This window comes from Protomyctophum parallelum (assembly GCF_964188405.1).
Source record: "Protomyctophum parallelum genome assembly, chromosome: 14".
Classification (NCBI taxonomy): domain Eukaryota; kingdom Metazoa; phylum Chordata; class Actinopteri; order Myctophiformes; family Myctophidae; genus Protomyctophum; species Protomyctophum parallelum.
This window is the reverse complement of record NC_139709.1, coordinates 42135239-42150822: the sequence shown is the minus strand read 5'-3', so window position 1 is coordinate 42150822 and position 15584 is coordinate 42135239. Positions and strand designations below refer to the sequence as shown.

The following is a 15584-nucleotide window of genomic DNA, read 5'->3' as shown; positions in this document are numbered from 1 at the left end:
AGAGGAGGGGCCGGGGGTGACGGACAGATCGATGAGATCCAATCAGGGTGCGCGCATTTCTGAGGCGCGACCCGCCCCTCTAGACCAGAAATGTCTCTGCTTAGGTCAGGCTACCCCAGGCATGACATCACGTGACATAATCAGGGATGTAGATCCCTGATGTCATCAATATTAACCCACTCTGACCTGAGATCAGATTCATACGAGTTTTCCACTGGACACACACTGGTCTGATTAACCCATTCTGACCTGAGATCAGATTCTAAAAATGTCAGTCGTTCTTCGATTTTTCTAAAAATAGCAGACCTACAAGCTCGTATCGCGCCACTCGGTGGCGCGATATGAGCTTGTAGATCTGCTATTTTTCAATAGCTAAAGCATAACATGATGCCAACACCAAAATGGGTGCCCGGTCAGAATGGGTTAAGCCCATATATTGAGATCCCTGATGTCATCAATATTGGCCAGAAACTCTACATCTGACCACAAACCTCAAACTCTTACATCTCCATATATGGAGCTGACCTGTTGTGACATTCCCCATCCATCCTTCCTCTTATATGTCAACCTTTTGACTGATATCTGTCCATTTAAACTCTAGACGGGCCCGCCCCAAAGTTATTAGTGAGTTCTCAACAGGCCCGAAAATTAAAGTACACTCAAGAGTCAAGACACTGCCCCTGCTGCCACCCTTAAATCACCATATATGGAGCTGACCTGTTCTGACATTCCATATGTTGATCTGACCTAATCAAACCCTGTACATTCAAGTGTACACTGTACACTTATATGGCCAGTACTGAATTAATTCCATATGTTGATCTGACCCCCCCCATGCCAAAGTGCCAACGCTCACCCAGCAGTCTGCCGTCACACAGGCGGATGCGTGCATACGACCTCCCCCTTAGGCATCTTACTGGTATTAATGCGATGGTGCATAATAAGATCAGTCTGTTTCTATTAGTTCAGGTATTTCAGGTAGGCACACCAATCAGGAGGTCTTCAGTACGTTCATCCTCAATCATCTACCTTCATTCTAATTTGCTAACAAGATAAAACACTCACGCTCTATTCCACTGTTCGGTTTAGGCTTAGTGTTTTTAAGCAGATCATAGTTCACTGTTCATACTCCAGCTCTGCATCGTCACAGCTACGTTCTGCAACCTGTCAGTGATCAAACTTCCTCCACTTCCCCGGCCTCCTCCCTGTGGCTGTGGCATTTAGTTCTTCACTGTTAAATGTATAATTCTGTGGATTGTATGATATATCTGTCTGTGTATCTTAACGTATGCCCTTGAAGGATTCATCAATGTCATGTTCATGCAATAACTCTGTACTTGGGGCTCTGCTTCTGGGGCGTTAGTTAGTGATCTCAGATTCAGTGTTACGCTTGCGCAGATAATTTGTGGTATCACAGGAGCAGACTTGCAACTTGCAGCATTGCAACTCAATGCAAAATCATTGCAATAAATAAATGGTTAATCCTGATTAAAGTGTCTCACTGAACTAAACCATAAATGCACAGGGAAGACATCCACGCACATTTTAACCACACCGCTGGATACATAAGAAGTCCAGACATCGTGGCACTGCGTCTATCTATAAAAGCATCTAACCAAGGCATCTAACCAATAAAAGCGAGGTGCATTATAAAAGCATCTTCCCCTAAACCAAATAAAAGTAGACTGAGCGACAAGCAAAGACAACTGAATGTTTTACGGCATCAAAATGACAGCGGAACATGAACCCACCCCGTGGAAAACCCTCTTAAAGTTTCAACCCCTAAATAGCATGGAACGGTGCACTGGCGCGTCTAAAAATGGGGGAAGGTCTTACTGCGAGTGTCAAGAGTGTACGATGGCATGCCGCGCACGTGTGATGGCAGTACCCCCCAGTGAGACCTATGGCTCTGACCTCGTGGTGAAGCATTTGATCAATGTGGGAGAGAGGGCTTATCCTATAGCAGGACACTTCAGTTTCATGTGTTATTCTACCCACATGTTATGCCACCATCCGCTCCAGGGCGGCATGTTTCTCAGTGGACTGCAGGGTTTGGGTTATGCATTGGAAGGGGGGTTAAGGGGTCGGGGGGGCGATAGGAATTTAGCAGCACAAGGAATGCTGAGCCCTTGACTGCACCCAGTACAAACACTCTGTGGTGATGTATGTTCCACTTTCGGATTACGTATCTCGGTTACCCATCATATATCGTCACTGTCGGGTGGAAACCATCCATGTCCAAAAACTTTACTTTTCAGGAAATGGGAGAAAAAGAACACGTTCCAATATATCCAATGTAGATATAATTTAGTAACGAGCTCCTGTTAATATTTGTTAGTTAAACATTTACAAGTAAGACGCGCAAACGCGTGAAGCGAACGCAGCTCGTAAATTGCAATAACAACAATTAGAATAAATTACGTACTTTTATTTTCTTTTTAGTTAGTCATTTTTTGTGTGTGTGTGTGTGTGTGTGTGTGTGGTTGTTTGTGTGTGTGTGTGTGTGTGTGTGTGTGTGTGTGTGTGTGCTACAGCTGCGCCCTCTGGTGGCGGGCGTGTGTGTGTGTGTGTGTGTGTGTGTGTGTGTGTGTGCTACAGCTGCGCCCTCTGGTGGCGGGCGGGTGGTGTCCCAGCGGGACAGACACACGGACATACAGACAGACAGACAGACATGATCTGCAGGGTCTCATAGTTAGTGCTCACTGAATTCGCAATAAAAACTCACAGACAGACTTAACCACTTTAAACCTTACAAAGGACCACAATGGAAACAAGCCCCGGGCTTTATTGGGTTTGATCGTTTTGAATGTGTGTTCATATTTCTTACGCAGTCAGTTTTGGGCATGTTTGGGCATATGACAGAGGGAATGCAGAAAGAATTGCAGAAATTCAAGCTCACTACATTGTGAGCTTGTAGCTGGGAATAGGGCAATCATATGGGGAAAGAAAGATGAAATATGGAGATACAAGGTTTCTGCCAGACAGAGAGGATATATGTTGTCTAAGCTTCTTCCGTGATTTCAGCTCTGTAACCTTCAAAGACGTTGTTGATATTTTCACTTGGCTAAGTGAAAATATCTAAAGTCTAAAACCTGGAAACTCATCTCTTCTAGAAGCACCTCATGTCACCTCTCTACAATGAATCATCCTCTCTCTCTCTCTCTCTCTCTCTCTCTCTCTCTAAAAAATATATTTTATTTCTTCTCCCCTTATTTCTTCCCTCGTGCTTCATCCAAATGCTCTTATGGTAGCGTTACCATACATTTACTATGTTTGGATCGTTCCAACAACCATGCGATATCTCGCTTTTCTTCTCCCTCCGGATTTATTGTTTGTCTATTAATTTCTAATTACTTTTTTTACTAGTTATTCTTTTTCTGAGCTCAACTCTATTGGTGACTAGTGTTATTTCATCTTGTCGGGTAGCTAGATTTGGGTCTGACAAATGTGCTACACTTGTTGACATTAGTTGAATATTGACGATCGAGGTCACGGCCAAAAGCATAGTTTTAGGTGAATTTGTGCAGCTGTGTGTGTGTGTGTGTGTGTGTGTGTGTGTGTGTGTGTGTGTGTGTGTGTGTGTGTGTGTGTGTGTGTGTGTGTGTGTGTGTGTGTGTGTGTGTGTGTGTGTGTGTGTGTGTGTGTGTGTGTTATATACTAGTACTTATAAAGTGATGCATGGGTGACTGCAATTCTTCCTTCATTACTTTCTAAAGTAGGGTCGTTGAGTATTTTTTCATGGGTGTAACCATCTCAGGGGTCCAATATTTTCTTTTCACTTCCTTTTCTGCACTTTGGCAGTTTGTTAATTCAGCCACATTTTCCATTAAGATTTAAAAATAGCACAGAAGGCTCTTGCCTTTTTGAAATATTGTTCCCTTGCCCTGGAGCGCCAAACAGCATTACCACCAGCCACTTACTTCTCCTTGCAGTCAGTCTCTGGTCTACAGGACCACTATGAAGCAACAGTGTCTTTAAAATCAATTGACCAAATCTGTGTTTTTCCCTCTGTGCAGGAATTAGTCTAATGTGAATGGCAGTGGCATTAGGTGTAACTTCTCGAAGGCTCAATTAAGCTGAACGTTAGCTAATGGAAAATGTCAAGGTTTTCATCCATATTACATTTTTATTAATCTGCTGATTCGTTCCCTATACATTTCTGAGGCACTGATGCTATAATAGGCTATAATAAGCTTTATGCTGAATATTTAATATCTGTAATTATTTTGTGCTGACACCCCACTCTCTGGGTCTGAGTCCATTTCTCACTCCAATTGCCATGAATGGTTAATGACACTCCAAATGCAGAATCTCAGACATTTTGAAACCTATTATGTCTGTGGAGCTGCTCGTGGTCCTTCACTGTGTTGTGTGTCTTTTCCATTGTGTCTTGAATACGGCTTAAATTACCTACTTTCCTTTTTAAAGGATTATTATTCGGCTTTGTTTGCTAACCTTAAACATAATTAGCTACTTTTTTTTCTTCTAGAAAGTATGCCTTAGTTTTTGAGTGGTGCAACCACTCCAAAGAACAGCAATGTCTGTGTTCACCTATGTGACGTTAATGAGCACCAGTATGACTATGAGTACCAGTAGGGGTGCTGTTGTGCCAGAAACAGAGAGAGAGAGATAGTGCTCCACTGTTGCCTGCTAATGAGTGAGAGAGAAAGAGAGAGGAGAGGAGAGGAGGGGGGGAGAGAGGGGAGTTGCACCACTCAGTTTACACGGGTGTGATTTTTATTTATTTCAGGTAGAAACCTTGTATGTCCATAACTGTTACTTTTCAGGAAATGACAAACCCATGTTCCAATAGATACAATTTAGCCAAAATTGCCTAGAGGTTTGGTCGGTGGACTGTGGACCGGGGAAGTCACAAACATAACATCGTGACACTGTTCAAGGGACTGCCATGAGAATAGTCCCACGAGGGGTAGGGGCAACACGCTTAGCGTTGCTCCAGTCCACAACAAACTTGGCACAAGCAACACCGTACAGGGGTCTGTCATTAGAATTGTCAACACTGGGGGTCACATGTGGCCCTTGGGGGGGCCCAGTGGCCACAGACTCACCAATGCTCCAATCCGCACAAAACTAGCCACTAACACTGTTCAGAGGTTGACCATAACAGCAGTCACATGTTGCCCCCGGAGACACTGCTGGAGCACTGTTGTTCCAACAGTGTTACAGCAGTTTTTAACACTTCAAATGGCCATAACTCAGTGACCTTTGCTCAGATAACTATATAGGGCTAAATATGAAGGCTGCATAGATTTTTGTTTTGTCTTTTTACAATATTTCCGTCAATTAACCAATCAATCACTCAATTAACCTGCCATTGATTGAGTGAAGATTTTGAAATTAGCAGATCTACAAGCTCACGCTACTTTTGTAATATATTGTCCTACGATGAAGCGTAAAATAGGGCATTAAAAGATTCAATCTGGAGATAAGTTTCTGCCCAACAGACATGCTCCTGCTGTGGTTTCAGGTCTTGTCTGCAACCTTCGTAAATTTGATATTTTCACTTGGCTAAGTCTAAAACCTGGATCATATTATTATTGGACCTGTTTTCTTTTCTAACCTCAAACATATTGCTACTTTTGTTCTAGTAAGTGTGACTTCGTTTTCTCGTTTTATAAATGGAGGATCAAACGTATCATATTTTGTTTCCTTATACATACTGCAGAGTGATGTCTTGGCTATTTATTGTTTTCCCATCCGCTCTGCGTCTCAGTCAAAAGAAGGCCTTATCTTCCACTGTCAGTCAAGCTATTGTTGAGGAGAGGCACCCTGCAAATAGAAAATGGCACCAGTGATGGATTACTCCCTCATTTGGCAGGCTGTTCATCTGCTGAAAGGGTGTGTGTGTGTGTGTGTGTGTGTGTGTGTGTGTGTGTGTGTGTGTGTGTGTGTGTGTGTGTGTGTGTGTGTGTGTGTGTGTGTGTGTGTGTGTGTGTGTGTGTGTGTGTGTGTGTGTGTGTGTGTGTGTGGGTGGTGCTTAAGGTGTTCAGATTTGCGTGTAGTGTGGCTGGATAGAAACGAATGGGTGGGACTTTTATTTTAAAGCAGTGGATTTAATCCTGGCCTATGTGTGGCTGAGAGAGAATACTATAACTTACTGGTATCTCATTTTATGACCCAATTTATATTGTAGGCTCATTTAAAGGGCGTGTAAGTGATATTTGTATACGTGTTAAATAGCTCTATATTCCGATAGTAGTCATTGAGTGTTTGTTCAGTAACAGGTGTCTCCCCATTTATCCAGCTATTTAATAATTTAATTGGGCTAAAAGAAAATGAAGATATGAGAGATACACGCATACAGGATAGATAAGTGACATTAGAAGTGATTATACAAAAAGAAGCAGACATCAAATAAATGTTCTGTTTCTTAAAGAGCTGGAGAGACAGGACAACAGGGAGATCCCTGTTACTGACCAGACACTCTATAGCAATGATTTCTATCATAATAATTGTTTTAACCAAACATAATCACTTACACTACAGCAACTTTAATTGCAACTCAGAAGAGAAACCACAATCTCTCAGTCCACTACTTGTGTTAAAACATGGGAACAGTGTGTGTGTGTGTGTGTGTGTGTGTGTGTGTGTGTGTGTGTGTGTGTGTGTGTGTGTGTGTGTGTGTGTGTGTGTGTGTGTGTGTGTGTGTGTGTGTGTGTGCGTGTGCGTGTGCGTGTGCGTGTGCATGCGTGGGGGGGGGGGGGGGGGGGGTGTTGAATGTTACTCAGACCTGTCACCTGACTCAACATTTTTACTAATGATGGTTTTGAATTATTACATTATTTAAAGCCTGGTGACTCAGCCAGTTACTGACTGCCACGCCTAAAATGTTTGCCAGGAATTCCTTTCTTTCTGCTGTCAAAACACCAAAACCACCAAATGTCTTTGGTGGTCTTTGGTGGTTTTGGGCTGCATCAATGCACAGCCAATGCTGTATATCACTACAGTAAGGCCCAAACAAGTCGATCTATTCTACAGTAGATCTGCAATTTTCACTATAGTTTGGGTCCTGGGGAGACATCAAATGCCTCTTTTGGGTCTCAAGCTAAAACGTTTGGGAACTACTGCTGTATATAACTATTATTGTTAAATAACTAGTATTTATTGATGGTTTACCTGTGATTCACCATGTTCGCAAACATTCCAATGGGTCCTGGGGAGTTAATTTGGTGTCAGAGGCTAACTGATAATTTGTGTTTTGTTACACCAACACAAGCTGTGCCATGTGGAGGCAGAGTAATTGTGAAATCCCTCCCTTTTGATTTCCGTGTGGAAAAACATGCCGGCTAAAATCTCTGGGAGTCGTTCTAATAAGAGCCTTTTAACAAACAATGAAGTCGATTTTTGAACACGCCCTCCCCCTTTGTGGTGTTTTGCAGCATGCCAAAAGTAAATGATTAGAATTCTAAATGCTCTGTCTGTACTCCATACCATTGACTGCCTGGTCCTGTGGAGAATGCTTCCAAAGCAATCTGAAAAGCAACACATTCCAATTAAAGGCTTTTTTGTTTTCATTTGTGTAGCGTGTGTGGGTGTAGCTTTGCTGCTTATTGGCATTTGACATGATCGCAGAGTATGAAGAGCACTCCATACAGTTAATGCTGCCGATCCATAGTCTACTTATCTTCTGGAGTGCTAGCACCTTGTCCTTTCTGTGCGGAGTGGCAGAACTGCATTGTGGGAGAGCAACCGCGAGGATCTCTCGGCAGAGACAAATTGTCCTCTACTCTAGGTTGGGGCGAGGATTCTCCCCTTTTCTGTTCCACTGGGCTTTATTAGAGATCCACGGAAAGTTTCCTAGATTCATCAAAGGCTCCCCTGTCGGCTCACAGCATGCTCAGACCTGCTGGGGACTATAGGTACAGGGAGACTATCGAAAGGCAAGATCATACTTTTCCCCAAGTCTCGTAGACCCCGGTCTTTGTCTTCTAGACTGTTAGCAAACCTTGAAGGAATGCAATGAATGGGATATTATTGTCTGTGGTGTGTCGGCGCTAAGGCAGCCATCTGTCCCAAAAAAACACACCTGACAGTAATCTCGGTGGAATGATCCCATCCATCAACAAGACAAATAGAGCTCTGGAAATGAGACCACAGGGAAGAGCGCTCAGGTGAAAAAAGGGGCGAAGTGAAGCATGCTGGTCCGGAGAGTGGAAGGAGAGGACACGGAAGGTCAGCGGTTAAAACACGCTTCGATGCACCGACCCCCTCGTCACACTCACGCAGACACAAAACACACAACATCTATTGCAAACTTACCCTTTGAAGCGGCATGGAGTTACACTGAGTCGTGTTATGTGATCCATCCTTGACCTCCCATTTTGTAACTCCAACGAGGAACCCCCTTCAGCGCCGTAGTAGACCCCACCCAAAAGAAGAGAATGATGACGTGTCTGTGCTGCAGCTGCACGCATGCCCACCCCTCCCTCTTCTTAAAAACATCACTGCCTCCATATTGCATTTTCTTCTTTCACGTCAAAACCAGTTTTCCCCATTCTCAGCCTTCTAAATCCCCCCCCCGCATGCCCCTCTGTGAGTGCGGTCTGCAGTGCGCTGTGTCTCTGGGGAGGTTCAGACAGTGCGAGGTGCAGGCAATGGAGAGACAGAAAGAGACATTGGGGAGCACGTCGATGTAATGTGCCTCAATGTCGCTTCATTTCCCCATTTTAATTGGGCTATCTAAATGCATCCCCGGTTTGTCAATACCCGCTGGGTTCCCAGATAAAAATGATTTGTCACATGCATTCACTAGCATGCCCCCTGCCAGTCTACCCTTCGGAAAGCACACACCGTCATCGCCACTTGTCATGGCCTCTGAAATGGACAAAGAGTCTTGTTGTGGTTTTTTCCAAAGAGATATAGAGTAGCAGGAAAATAAAGTCTGGCGCCTCTTCTGCTCATACCTTACCTCATTTGTCCATCCCTCCCTCCTCCTTGCTCTCTCTCCTCTTTTTTTTCTTGGAGTTTTGTTATTTTCAGTCACACTCACATAAATGCACATTGACATATGTCAAATGGTGTGGTAACACCGTGAACACACACACACACACACACACACACACACACACACACACACACAAACAACAACGCAACAGCCAACAACACATATATAGAGTATACTGTATACAAGCTGTGTGCAAGCACGCACTGAAGGTCAGCACACTCACACCAATCTTATCTGTGTGTTTTTATGTGCTCTGTTTCCTCACTGTCCTTGTCTTTTGCACACCTCCTGTCGCCATGTGCCATTGCCCTCCCTCTTAAGCACTGGCGACTTGCTTATCAGCAGACAGTCCTGAGAAGGGAGAAAAAAGTATAATCCAGGCCTGCGTCGTCCTTGGTGTTCAGCGGAGGTGCATTTTTACATGTTCTGTGACTTTGTCATTCAGTTTGATTCTCTGCAGCTTATGGAAATCCCTCCCCCCTCTTAGAAAAGCAAACATAGACATGCTGTGTGTTTAACACTGGTGTGTGGTGGCCACTCTGGCCTGTAAAATGATAAATGGGAAGCGCACATCACACTGCTCTGAGACAGATATATAGCCTTGAGATGGCATGGATGTACCCTTGTAGCCTTTTCTAAATAGTACTCGTCAGTCTCATGCAGTTATCCAGATACGCAACCCTTTGTAATCAACCGGTTAATAATACTTTTTTAATTATCATTTTAGACTTTAACCACTTTAACTATTATTTTATACTTTGGCTATTCAAACATAGCTTGTCACTTACTTTGTGAAAATCTTTTAATATATACGTATTTTTAAAGCTAACATTTTTAACTAAAATCTTTGCTTTTGCTGGGTCAGCGGTGAAATACATATCATTTTGGCTGTACTTTACATGAAAGGTTTTAGCATCACTGATAAAGCAACATATGTTTTTCTGAAAACTGACATTTTGTAGAATCGCCCTCATGTCTTAATAATTAATTGACCACCCTTACAATGACAAACCGAGCCATGAATTGTGGGTTGGGCAAGGAAATCTAGACTAAACAGGTGCTTCCCAGCTGTGCTGTTGGACACAATGACATAGTGCAGGTCTTAAAAGCCTATCAACAGCAGCACGCTGACTTTCACAACTCACTGTTTACGACCCAGGTCAGCAATTTCTTAGTGGGCATGCAGCCAGAATTGTGGTTTATCAGTGACCTCTTTGCACAGGGAGATAACAAATGCATGGCTATTTGGACACCATTTTAACATTCTAGATTTGTTTTGAGATTTGTCAGCAAACTGTGGTTTTAGAAATTCTTAAAAAGAAATAAAAGAAATAAATTGAACTTGACCTTAATTTATTTTGTTGGCACTAGTCTTTGTCAGCCGTTGCAGACAGATGACTTGATTCACTCACTGTGCTTTGAAGGCATGATGGTTTCAAATGTCAGCCCGTGCAGTTTGCCCATAATCACACATCAGAGTAGATTACTCCAACTGGGGAGCTTCTGTGTCTGGATGGATCCAGGTGTTCTAACCATAACCGATAGATCTCTGAGTTGTGCAACAGGCAGCGCATGCAGTTTGTCACGTAGAGAGAAGCCTTATGAACAACCTCCCACAATCACAAAATCTCTCTCTCTGTCTCTGTCTCTGTCTTTCTCCTCCTTTTACCGAAGCTGCTAATGGGGTATTGTTAGGTGTGTGTGTGTGTGTGGAGGGGGGGGGGGGGGGCACATTGGTTATGGAGGTGTCATCTCCCTCACACTGATGGGAGGAGAAGAGGAGGTTGTCGTCAGCATTTGAAATCTAGTGAAAAGCATTGGGGGATGGGGGGATGACACCATGTAATAAATGATCAGACTAAGGTAATGGGTGTTTCCAAGTCTGAATACATCCAGTAGACTGGGGGGGGGGGGGGGGGGGGGTGTTGAAATCGGAGCTTTAAAAACCAGACGGTCTAATACTGGTCCAAACTTTAGCTGTTGATTTCACGGCCAAACAGACTTTTGCCAGTGTAAAAGGTCTGTTATTGTGAATAAGAATTCGTTTTAAATTGAGTAGCTCTACTAGCTCTGTTTAAATGTAATATTCAGTCTGAATGTACTTTGTGGCATGAAATTGGAATTCGCTACTAACATTCTCCTCGTGAACTTCTCTATCACCAATAACAGTCTGATTTTCCTTGCAGATGAATGTGACATTTGAATTGGCACAAAAATAGTTTTCATTCTGTTCTGTGCTTCTAAGTGGGCTTCTGCTCAGCATGTGGGGATAATAATTAAGCCCTGGAAATCCCCATCTACTACTGTACGTCTCACATCTGTCTCAAGGACATGAAGTTTTCCAAAGACATACAGAATAGTTATTCTATTAGATGTTGCTATAACATTTTTATCAATGCATGATTGTGTCCAGAGATTCAGTACCTGATTATCTTTTTGTCCATAACATTTTTGTGTTTGAACAGAGCTATACTTTTAATCAGACGAGTAGTCACATTGTTGTGTGCCAAGGTATAAACTAAAGAGACAGAAATTATCCTGTCATTCTGTCAAGTGTGCTGTTGTGTACACAGTTCTGTAGCCCTCGAGTAAAGTTAGGCTGTCTCTCATTGTTAGACAAACAGAGGTTGGACTCAGAGAAAGCTATTTCCTTCAACAGTGTTTTAGTCCACAAGGCACTGTAATCGCATTACAACTGTCACATTTTACAATTACAATCAGTCACTTCCTATGAGTACTATTGTTTTGAACTTTTGTGTGGTTGGTTGAGTTCAGCTACTGATATTTATTTTATAGTTAGGCGGTATTCTCTGAGACATACATGCAGTATGTGTATTTATTTTGGGATATATATATATAGTGTATATATATATATATATATATATATATATATATATATTGTATATAATGCTGTTTCGATAGATTGATACATTGTTTAGCTGCTAACTATCCTGTTTTCTTTGATGCACTATACATTATCTATACATTATTCTCTTGTCAGTTAGTTTGCATTGTACTGTACATTAAGAAAATGTACACAGTAATGAAATGGACAGTTGATCTTTTCAAGAAACAGCGGGATATATTACAGTAGGCTATTAATGCAAAAATCCTATTATCTTCCACTTTTGAGTAGAACCAATTTGGCCTCCGGTTTTCGGGAATTCAAAATGGTGCAATCAAACCATAACTGCCATATTCACTGGTTGGGTTTGGACTTACATGCAGTTTTATTTCATTATTATTATTATCATTTTAATTATTTAGTCGTTATGCCTATTAATTATTCCCCATACACAATTCTGTGTTGTCACAGCTGTTGTGGCATACTGACTCAGCTGCCAGTGAGGAGCCCCCAACGAGAGGACATTAGAGCCCAACACTCGACGTTGACAGGTGCTGCCCAAGCCCGTGGGAGTACGTGCAGAGACAAATATAACCCTCCCAGCCCGGCTACCACCCCCAAACACCAACAAAACAATATTTTTATTATCGGCCAATATTATACTGTATATCGGCATAAAAATGTAATATCGGTAAATATTGTTTTGAATTAATTTAAATTTCTCCCAAAGGTATGATAATGTTTATTTGTATTTGGAAAACCTTTATGAATGCAGTGGGGCATCACCATAAAATTAGGCATAATAATGTGTTAATTCCACGGCCGCATATATCGGTATTGGTTGATATTGGTATCAGGAATTAGGAGTTGGACAATATCAGGATATCTGCAAAAAAGTAAATATTGGACATCCCTATTTATTTTCTTATGGACTCGATAAAGTGGGTGCACTACGGTGGATTCGAAGTTCGTAACCCCTAGTAGACTCCATGGTGCTGGGCAGGTACTTCACCACACTGCCCCGCCTGAGAGCGACTTACATGTAGTTTCAGCAGTTAATATAGCTGCGTGTGCTCACTGCTCACACACCTAAACACAGTTGCCATACTTCCAGGTTATGTTTTCAGTTGCAGTTTCTCTCATCAACATCACTAATATAAAAAATAAAAAAAAGTTATTGGTCTCTCGGGAGGGGAAAAGGACATTTGTTGAAGCAATGTTGTAGGAGTCCAGTTAACAGTCCGCACTTCTCCCCAAGGTCCAGAGCCTGTCTAATCTATTAAGGCACTATCGTCTCGGATGGCGAGCCTTAGCGAGGGAGGGTAGGGACCGGGGGGGGGGGGGGGGTTAATGGTAGTGCTGACATCCTCTCTCTCTCTCTCTCTGTGCAATCCCCTGTCCTTGTAGGACGGAAGAGAAAAACTGCACCAGAGGCTGACTTGGCTGTTCCTCTGAGCTTCACCATAAATCCGACTGAACATTTCTGAACATCTGTTGTGGATGATTAGCTCCATGGCTAGTGGAGTTTGACCGGAGGGAAAAAAAAAAGAAAAAAAAAGGGAACCAGTGTGTTTGTTTGATGGTTGTGTGTGTGTGACTGTGTGTGCGTGCATTTTGAGTGACGAGTGTGCGTACATTGCCTGAATGAAGAATACGGATGCTGCGTACATTTCTATTTTCTTTATTTCAGAATAATTTGGAGGTGGAGCACTTGAATAAGTCCTGCAATGTTGTTACGATCGTTAACATAATTGCTCAAGTCTCATGGGAATGCTCAAAATGTAATCTCTTCAAGGTCACGAAAAACATTTAGCCCCTATTAACTTTTGGTGACTTCTTGTGTTATTTGCTTTCCTTTTTTGTTTTTGTGGGAAGCAATGACATGTGTGGCCACTGCTGGCCAGTGAAATAGGTTGCTGTGATTCTGAATTACAAAAAAATATATGCAGGATTTTAAATGGCCTCTATTTGTGCCACAAATAGACAATAACATCGTCAGTGTTAAGCTATCCATTTATAACTCAAGGAATGTACAAATGTAACCAAAATGGACCCTTTTGTACACTTTCTGAGTTGTTGACACTGGGGATTTTACCGTGCAGTTTTGAGCACACCCCAGATAAGAAGACGGCCTTATGGCTCATTAGCTGCGGGACCACATAACATCACGTGTACTCATACCTCAAAACCTTTTTCTTTACACACAGGTGAAATCCCACAACCGCCTCTGATTGGTCAAAGTTCAGGAAGGTAAATGCTTCTCGTGCCTCCCGCCTCCTCCTCCTCCTCCACAGTGAAATCCAACACCTATGACATCACATGTGTGGTCTTGGCTCCTCCCAGGCAGTGCCTGAACACGGCTCAGTGTGTGAAAAAGCAGTGCCACTGAAGGATCCCCTCCTAAAAGAAGAACCACATTACTCCCTTTGCCACAGCTGGAGACATATCGCTGGTGAGACGCAAGGCAATTCCTCCCATTTAACGAAACATTGTCAATGGAATAACTGAGGAGGACAACAGGGAAACCACATTCCTGATTTACTTTTTTTTTCTTCTTCCAAGAGACCTCTATCATCAAGGATAATTTTACTTCGGATACTGTTGGATTGGCTTGGATTCTTTTGGAATTGGATTTTTTTCTGTCTTTCTCTGGCTCTCAGGAATAACTGACTAAAGATAAAGGGAATTGGAAAAAAGGATTTATTTGTAAGGGACCTAATTTACATGCATGGGTAAGTGTGACATTTGTGCCCACAGCATGGTAGTAGCATGGTAATGATGAAACAACCAACAAAGGATTAGTTCTGAACGAAAGTAGAAAGCCAATTCTGTACAGGTGTTTTTTTCCCTTAAGTCTTAACTGGCTTAGCCTTCATATCCAGCAAAATGAAAGTTAACTTACCTCTTGTGAACAAAAACAAAGTAACTTGATGTGATACACTTCAATAGAGAGGTATTTTCTTACTATTCTTTTGTCCCGTTGCCTTTTGTCCTTGTTCACTCTTGCTTGTTAAGCCAAAACAATAGTTTAACCTCGTCTTGGCTTAACTCTATTGGCTGGCTCTCTGGCAAATTGCCCTGTCTGGGGTGAGCCCTCCCCTCTTTTTTCAGCGGACTTTGAATAGAGGGGCCATAGAGTGTCCCCTTAGCTACTGCTGCTAAGGTGAGGCACCCTGCCGTTAGACAGTGTTAAGCCTACTCTGAGGCCAAACAACCTGTTTTTCCAGTTGTCTTTATCTCCCTAGGCAATCTTGAGGCTAAAGTTTCAGCAAAAAAGAATTTAGCTTAGAAAGAGCCATTGAGGGGCTTTGAAATCCCAAATCAGGGCAGGAGAGAGGTTTTGAAAGTTCTTGTGACTTTTGGAAGAAGTTTGTGCTGTATCTACAGTATTTCTTATTATTTTGTTCTTTCTTCGTATAACCGATAAGCGCTTGCAATGTGATGTGAGATTCAAATATTTCAGTATCTTGTCTTTTCATAGAGATAATAACTATGTGTGCAGGTAACTTTGGTAGCCTTCCAAAGTTACATATATATTTTTCCTCCTGGTGTTAAGTGTTCGTTTAACTATTACAAATAGTTTTTGCTCACTGATGTTTAGACAGGTGTTGCACAATTAATCTGTTGCTCAATACAAAGAGCTGGTGTCACTAGGGTAAACAAATAGAGGAGAACAAATATATTTCTTTGGTGTGTTTCTTTCAAAGCTGTCTTGAACTTTCAGCGAACAGTGTGAATGTAAAGACAACATGTCTGTCTCGCTTTGTTTGGCAT

The 15584-nt window shown here is 42.4% G+C and overlaps 1 protein-coding gene across 6 annotated transcripts in view; it reads left to right on the top strand.

The window, feature by feature from the left end:
• The window catches only part of ptprfb (protein tyrosine phosphatase receptor type Fb), a 197943-nt gene that overhangs the window by 41907 nt on the left and 140452 nt on the right, over positions 1-15584 (top strand). For 4 of the 6 annotated variants that reach the window (XM_083783087.1, XM_083783085.1, XM_083783086.1 and 1 more), the window contains exon 2: positions 14018-14542. The exons of 1 other annotated variant lie outside the window; for it this stretch is intronic. The gene's annotated coding sequence lies outside the window, so the exon portion shown is untranslated. The remainder of the gene's footprint in view (positions 1-14017; positions 14543-15584) is intronic. One more of the 6 variants, XM_083783084.1, reaches the window with a different exon arrangement.